Source organism: Macaca mulatta, chromosome 14 (assembly GCF_049350105.2).
Source record: "Macaca mulatta isolate MMU2019108-1 chromosome 14, T2T-MMU8v2.0, whole genome shotgun sequence".
Taxonomy (NCBI): Eukaryota; Metazoa; Chordata; class Mammalia; order Primates; family Cercopithecidae; genus Macaca; species Macaca mulatta.
The window spans coordinates 42,941,897-42,949,337 of record NC_133419.1 but is presented as its reverse complement, the minus strand read 5'-3'; the positions used below and the strand labels follow the sequence as shown (position 1 = coordinate 42,949,337).

Below are 7,441 nucleotides of genomic sequence, written 5' to 3'. Positions count from 1 at the left end.
ATTTCATACAAATTCTTTTTTTTTTTTTTTTTTTTTTTTGAAGCAGAGTCTTGCTCTGTCGCCAGGCTGGAGTGCAGTGGTGTGGTCTCGGCTCACTGCAACCGCCGCCTCCCGGGTTCAAGTGGTTCTCCTGCCTCAGCCTCCTGAGTAGCTGGAACTACAGGCACGTGCCACCATGCGCAGCTTATTTTGGTATATTTTTAGTAGAGATAGGGTTTCACCTTGGCCAGGCTGGTCTTGATCTCTTGACCTCATGATCTGCTTGTCTTGGCCTCCCGAAGTGCTGGGATTACAGGCATGAGCCACTGTGCCTTGCCCCAAATTCTTATAGTATATTGTGGGAATGGGGAATTAAAATAAGAGACTCTAGCCAGGTATGCACCTTCTCAAAACTATGGAACATATGGGCTTAAAGAGATTGTTATGACTTAATTCCCCTGAATTGGGTTGAACACATGGGTACAAAGTGTCTGGAGCCTCTCAGGGTTCTTAGTTGTCTAGAAAGCATGTTCTTATTTGATCTTTACGAAGAACCCTTTTAGTTTTTGCCACCCCCATATCAAAGTAGTGCCACAAAAGTCAACTGTAGGAACACAATAAAGGAAGTTCATATGGCTTCTCAAAGAAAAAAGGAAATGGTAAATTAGAGCCTTCATTTATTTGTTGATGAAATATTTATTGAGTGCTTACAATGTTCCAGATGTACTTGTTCAGTGCCTTGGATGGGGACTCCGTAGTTCATGTCTAGTGGAGAGAAATGGAAATGTTCATAGTTAGTTACAATCTCTTAGATATTAGATATTGAGGTGGCACAGAGAACTATGTGTGCTTAATGGAGGATCCACCTACGTGTGTGTTTGTGTGTGTATACATGTGTATTGCAAAGAATGTCAGTGATGGTTACAGAAGATTCCTGTGAAATATAATACTATTAATGGAATTTTGAAAGGATGAGTGGGAGTTAGCCTGGCAGTATAGTAGAAAGGGTATTTATGCTAGAAAAGAGCATTTGCAATGATAGAGAAATATAGGAGAACATGGCTCATCTGAGGAAGGTCGAGCAGCTTAGTCTGATTGGAGTTTAAGGTTTAGTGGGGAAGAGTGGAGACATGTGAGGTTTGAGAGTTTTGCCAGATTATGAAGGTTCTGTTAGGCCACGTAGGGGCTAATGGGTGGACCATCACAGAGGTTTAAACAGGAGAATGCCATAATCAGATCTGATGTTAAGAAATATCACTTTTGTAAGGTAATGAATGAATCAAAAAGCAGCAGAATGATCAGCAATAGTAATAATTGAAAACACTTGGTAATGTTCAATGCCAGTCTTTTTCAGCTTGCTTTTTAGACACTAACTCATGTAATCCTCACAACAATTTTATTCTTGAGTACTATTATTATCTCTGTCTTACAGATACAGAAATGGAGACACAGAGCTATAAAGCAATTTTTCCAGGTTTACTCAGATAATGAATGATAGAATAACAACTCAAATCTAACAGTCTGGCTGTCCATGTTCTTACCATTATGTTAGACTCCCTTTCAATAACTACAGCATTTATTGAGAGCTTTCACTATACCAGGCAGTGTTCTAAGCATGTTACAAGCAAAATCTAATATGCTAGAACCACTGCATGAAGTACTGTTAATATTAATATTCCCATTTTATAGATGATATAACTAAGGAGAGAGGTTAAATAATTTGTCTAATATTACTTACATAGTAAGTGGCAGAAGTTGAATTCAGACTTGGCAGTCTGAAATAAGAACCTGAGCTCTTCACCTCTGTGTTGTATAGATATGGGTAGACTATCTATGGGTGTGTTAAAATAATCAAGGCAGAAGTCATGGTGGCCTGAACTAACAGAGTGATAGTAGAAATAAGGGATATAAATCCAAGGTATATTAAGAAAGTAAATTTTAGGGAATTTTAAATGGCTATTGGAAGAATAGTGGGGAGTGAAAGTAAGATATTACAGATGACCTGAATGATGAAGCCTAACATGTAGGGTCCTGTATTATTGTCTATTGTTGCATAACAAATCAACCCCAAATTTAGCAGCTTAAAACAACAAATATTTATTACTTTGCAGTTTCCATGGGTCAGGAATCTGCGTTAGTCTTAGCTGAGTGCCTCTGTCTCAAGGTGTTTTATTATATTGCAGTCCAGTTGTCAACTATGTCTGTGGTCTCATCTGAAGGATTGTCTTGCAGAGGACCCTCTTGCAGGCTCACTCACATGCATTTTGTCAGGCCGCTGTCCCTTGTCACATGGACCTTCAGTATGATAGCTGGCTTCTCCAGAATGAGCAATCCAAGAGATAGAAGCCACAGTCCTTTTACAGGCTAATCTCAGAAGTGACATCATATCACATCTGTGGTATTCCAATCATTAGAAGGGAGTTTGTATTAGTCTGTTTTCACACTGCTGATAAAGACATACCTGAGACTAGGAAGAAAAAAGATGTTTAATTGAACTGACAGTTCCACATGACTGGGGAGGCCTCAGAATCATGGCAGGAGGTGAAAGGCACTTCTTACATGGTGGTGGCAAGAGAAAACGAGAAAGATGCAAAAGTGGAAGCCCCTGATAAAACCATCAGATCTCATGGGACTTGTTCACTACCACAAGAACAGTCTGGGGAAAACTGCCCCCATTATTCAAATTATCCCCAGCAGATCCCTCCCACAACATGTGGGAATTATGAAAGTACAATTTAAGATGAGATTTGTGTGGGGACACAGAGGCAAACTGTATCAGAGTCCGTAAGTCCAGTTGACCCTCAGGAAGAGGAGATTACTCAAGGACATGAATACTATAGAGATCAGTGGGATTCATTTTTAAGGCCACCTATCAAAGTCTTTATTCCATGGCATCCCTTTCTTAGGACACTATAATATCCTGTTTGAAAACCACTTATTTAAATGATGGGCAGAGAAATCAGAGCTCAAAATGGAAACTGGGACATAAGAAACTACAGAGGCAAGAGAGAAGCCAGAAGGGGCTTCCAAAAGCCACTAAGGTTTTGGGAAATAATATCAAATACTATACTAATATCAGAAGCCACCCCTCAGAGTGTCATTGGTAATCTAGGCAGGGCAATTGCATTACTATAGGGGAGTGGAAGGAGATTACTATGGATAGAAGAGTGAAGTTAAGGAGTAAAAATAGTGAGAACAGGTGACTTTTTCAAAAGAGTCCTGTTGTGATGAAAGAAGAGTGTGTGCTAAATAGAGGTTATCTGTGCTTAAAAGAGACTTTAAAAAGAAAGAGATGCAACATACAAAACCCTTTCTGATGATAAGGTGACTCTGTAGGATAACTAACAAAGAAGAAAAAAAAGCCATGTGGAATGTGATACTGCAGTCCTTCATCCCAGTGGCCAAGGCCTCCGCTGTCACCTATACAAGTTGCAGAGGAGCAAAACATGGAATCTATGCCATGGACTAATGTGAAGATAAAGATTTGAAAAGAAAGTCCAAAGGGAAACTCAGGAAAATGTTTTCTATCATTTTATTTCTGCTTCTGATAATATGTTAAAATTTCCTGATATGTTGTATTGCTGTGCTATAACACAGTGTTCATTCTGAACATTTGGATCTTTTACCCACGTTACATTTTTGTTAGGGAGATAATGCTCACCCTAATGCATCAAATGTAATTGTGATTGTGAAGTAAGTGCTAGGAAACACATTTCTTTGAATCTTCTTCCAATTCATGTATTTCCCCCTTTTTTAATCTTCTGCCCTAATAGGATGTCTCCTGAGTTCTCTTAGTTAAATGTAATATCACCATGTTTCGTAGGGAGGCAGTTCTACTGTAGTGGTTAATGTCACAGGATCTGGAATTAGATCACCTGGCTTCAATTTCCAGCACTCACATTGATTATTACGTGACCTTGGGCAGACTCTGTAACTGCTCTGTGCCTCAATTTTATCACTTGAAAAATGGTAAACACTTCACCACTTGCAAAATGATAAACTCTTTCTTACTGGGATTGTTATGAACATGAATAAAGTACTAGCAATTGGAAAAATGCCTAGCATATAGGAAACTCTCAACAAATGTTAGGTTCCATCAGCATCATCATCATCATCATCATCATCATCATCATCATCATACTATGGCTTCCACCTGAAACCTTCGTTATGATTGACCCTTTCCTTTTCAGCTTCATCCTTCCATGCCTTATTGACTATTCAGTCTGTGCTCCATTTGAAGTAGCCAGTATACTTGTCTTTTTTTATTATTATTATACATTAAGTTCTAGGGTACATGTGCACAGTGTGCAGGTTTGTTACATATATATACATGTGCCATGTTGGTGTGCTGCACCCATTAACTCGTCATTTACATTAGGTGTATCTCCTAATGCTATCCCTCCCCACCCCTCCACACAATAGGACCCAGTGTGTGATGATCCCCTTCCTGTGTCCAAGCGATCTAATTGTTCAATTCCCACCTATGAGTGATAACATGTAGTATTTGGTTTTCTGTTCTTGTGATAGTTTGCTGAGAATGATGGTTTCCAGCTGCATCCCTTTCCCTACGAAGGATACCAACATCTTTTTTTATGGCTGCATAGTATTCCGTGGTGTATATGTGCCACATTTTCTTAATCCAGTCTGTCACTGATGGACATTTGGGTTGATTCCAAGTCTTTGCTATTGTGAATAGTGTCACAATAAACAAACGTGTGTATATGTCTTTATAGCAGCATGACTTATAATCCTTTGGGCATATCCCCAGTAATGGGATGGCTGGGTCAAATGCTATTTCTAGTTCTGGATCCTTAACGAATTGCCACACTGTTTTCCACAATGGTTGAACTAGTTTACAGTCCCACCAACAGTGTAAAAGTGTTCCTATTTCTCCACATCCTCTCCAGCACCTGCTGTTTCCTGATTTTTTAATGATTGCCATTCTAACTGGTGTGAGATGGTATCTCATTGTGGTTTTGATTTGCATTTCTCTGATGGTGAGTGATGATGAGCATTTTTTCATGTGTCTGTTGGCTGTATGAATGTCTTCTTTTGAGAAGTGTCTGTTCATATTCTTTGCCCACTCTGGGTTGTTTGTTTTTTTCTTATAAATTTGTTTGAGTTCTTTCTAGGTTCTGTATATTAGCCGTTTGTCAGATGAGTAGATTGCAAAAATTTTCTCCCATTCTGTAGGTTGCCTGTTCGCTCTGATGGTTGTTTCTTTTGCTGTGCAGAAGCTCTTTAGCTTAATTAGATCCTATTTGTCAATTTTGTGTTTCTTAGTCCTGAGTTCTAGTTTGATTGCACTGTGGTCTGAGAGACTGTTAGTCATAATTTCTGTTCCTTTACATTTGCTGAGGATTGCTTTACTTCCAACTAAGTGGTCAATTTTGGAGTAAGTGCGATGTGGTGCTGAGAATAATGTATATTCTGTTGATTTGGAGTGGAGAGTTCTGTAGTGTCTATTAGGTCCACTTAGTGCAGAGTTGAGTTCAATTCCTGGATATCCTTGTTAACTTTTTGTCTCGTTGATCTGTCTAATGTTGACAGTGGGGTGTTAAAGTCTCCCATTATTATTGTATGGGAGTCTAAGTCTCTTTGTAAGTCTCTAAGGACTTGCTTTATGAATCTGGGTGCTCCTGTATTGGGTGCATATATATTTAGGATAGTTAGTTCTTCCTGATGAATTGATCCCTTTACCATTATGTAATGGCCTTCTTTGTCTCTTTTGATCTTTGATGGGTTAAAGTCTGTTTTATCAGAGACTAGAATTGCAACCCCTGCTTTTTTTTGTTTTCCATTTGCTTGGTAGCTTTTCCTCCATCCCTTTATTTTGAGCCTATGTGTGTCTGTGCATGTGAGATGGGTCTCTTGAATACAGCAGACTGATGGGTCTTGACTCTTTATCCAATTTGCCAGTCTGTGTCTTTTAATTGGACCATTTAGTCCATTTACATTTAAGGTCAATATTGTTATGTGTGAACTTGATCCTGTCATTATGATATTAGCTGGTTATTTTGCTCGCTAGTTGATGCAATTTCTTCCTAGCATCAATGGACTTTACATTTTGACATGTTTTTGCAATGGCTGGTACCTGTTGTTCCTTTCCATGTTTAGTGCCTCCTTCAGGATCTCTTGTAGGGCAGGCCTGGTGGTGACAAAATCTCTAAGCATTTGCTTGTCTGTAAAGGATTTTATTTCTCCTTCACTGATGAAACTTAGTTTGGCTGGATATGAAATTCTGGGTTGAAAATTCTTTTCTTTAAGAATGTTGAATATTGGCCCCCACTCTCTTCTGACTTTGAGAGTTTCTGCCGAGAGATCTGCTTTCAGTCTGATGGGCTTCCCTTTGTGGGTAACCTGACCTTTCTCTCTGGCTGCCCTTAACATTTTTTTCTTCATTTCAACTTTGGTGAATCTGACAGTTACATGTCTTGGAGTTGTTCTTCTCGAGGAGTATCTTTGTGGCCTTCTCTGTATTTTCTCAATTTGAATGTTGGCCTGCCTTACTAGGTTGGGGAAGTTCTCCTGGATGATGTCCTGCAGAGTGTTTTCCAAGTTGGTTCCATTCTCCCTGTCACTTTCAGGCACCCCAATCAGACGTAGATTTGGTCTTTTCATATAATCCCATATTTCTTGGAGGCTTTGTTCATTTCTTTTTATGCTTTTTTTCTCTGCACTTCTCTTCTCGCTTCATTTCATTCATTTGATCTTAATCGCTGATACTCTTTCTTCCAGTTGATCGAGTCGGTTACTGAAGCTTGTGCATTTGTCACGTAGCTTTCATGTTATGGTTTTCATCTCTATCAGTTCTTTTAAGGTCTTCTCTGCATTGATTATTCTAGTTATCCATTCATCCATTCTTTTTTCAAGGTTTTTAGTTTCTTTGCACTGGTTACATAGTTCCTCCTTTAGCTCTGAGAAGTTTGATCAACTGAAGCCTTCTTCTCTCAACTCGTCAAAGTCATTCTCTCTCCAGCTTTGTTCCATTGCTGGCGATGAGCTGCGTTCCTTTGGAGGGGGAGATGCGCTCTGATTTTTTGAATTTCCAGCTTTTCTGCACTGCTTTTTCCCCATCTTTATGGTTTTATCTGCCTTTGGTCTTTAATGATGGTGACGTATTAATGGGGTTTTGGTGTGGGTGTCCTTTCTGTTAGTTTTCCTTCTAACAGTCAGGACCCTCAGCTTTCGGTCTGTTGGAGTTTGCTTGAGGTCCACTCCAGACCCTGTTTGCCTGGGTATCAGCATCGGAGGCTGCAGAAGATAGACTATTGCTGAACAGCGAGTGTTGCTATCTGATTCTTGCTCTGGAAGCTTCGTCTCAGGGCTGTACCCCGTCGTGTGAGGTGTGAGGTGTCAGTCTGCACCTAGTGGGGGATGTCTCCCAGTTAGGCTACTCAGGGGTCAGGGAACCACTTGAGCAGGCAGTCTGTCCGTTCTCAGATCTCAACCTCTGTGCTGG

The 7,441-nt window shown here is 39.8% G+C and overlaps 1 long non-coding RNA gene across 1 annotated transcript in view; it reads right to left on the bottom strand.

Annotated features, from left to right (window-relative positions):
• Positions 1–639: 639 nt before the first annotated feature.
• LOC144334558 (uncharacterized) overlaps positions 640–7,441 on the bottom strand; it is a 49,794-nt gene continuing 42,992 nt past the window's right edge. The window contains exon 4 of the long non-coding RNA XR_013404524.1: positions 640–744. This is a non-coding gene — a long non-coding RNA (uncharacterized LOC144334558). The remainder of the gene's footprint in view (positions 745–7,441) is intronic.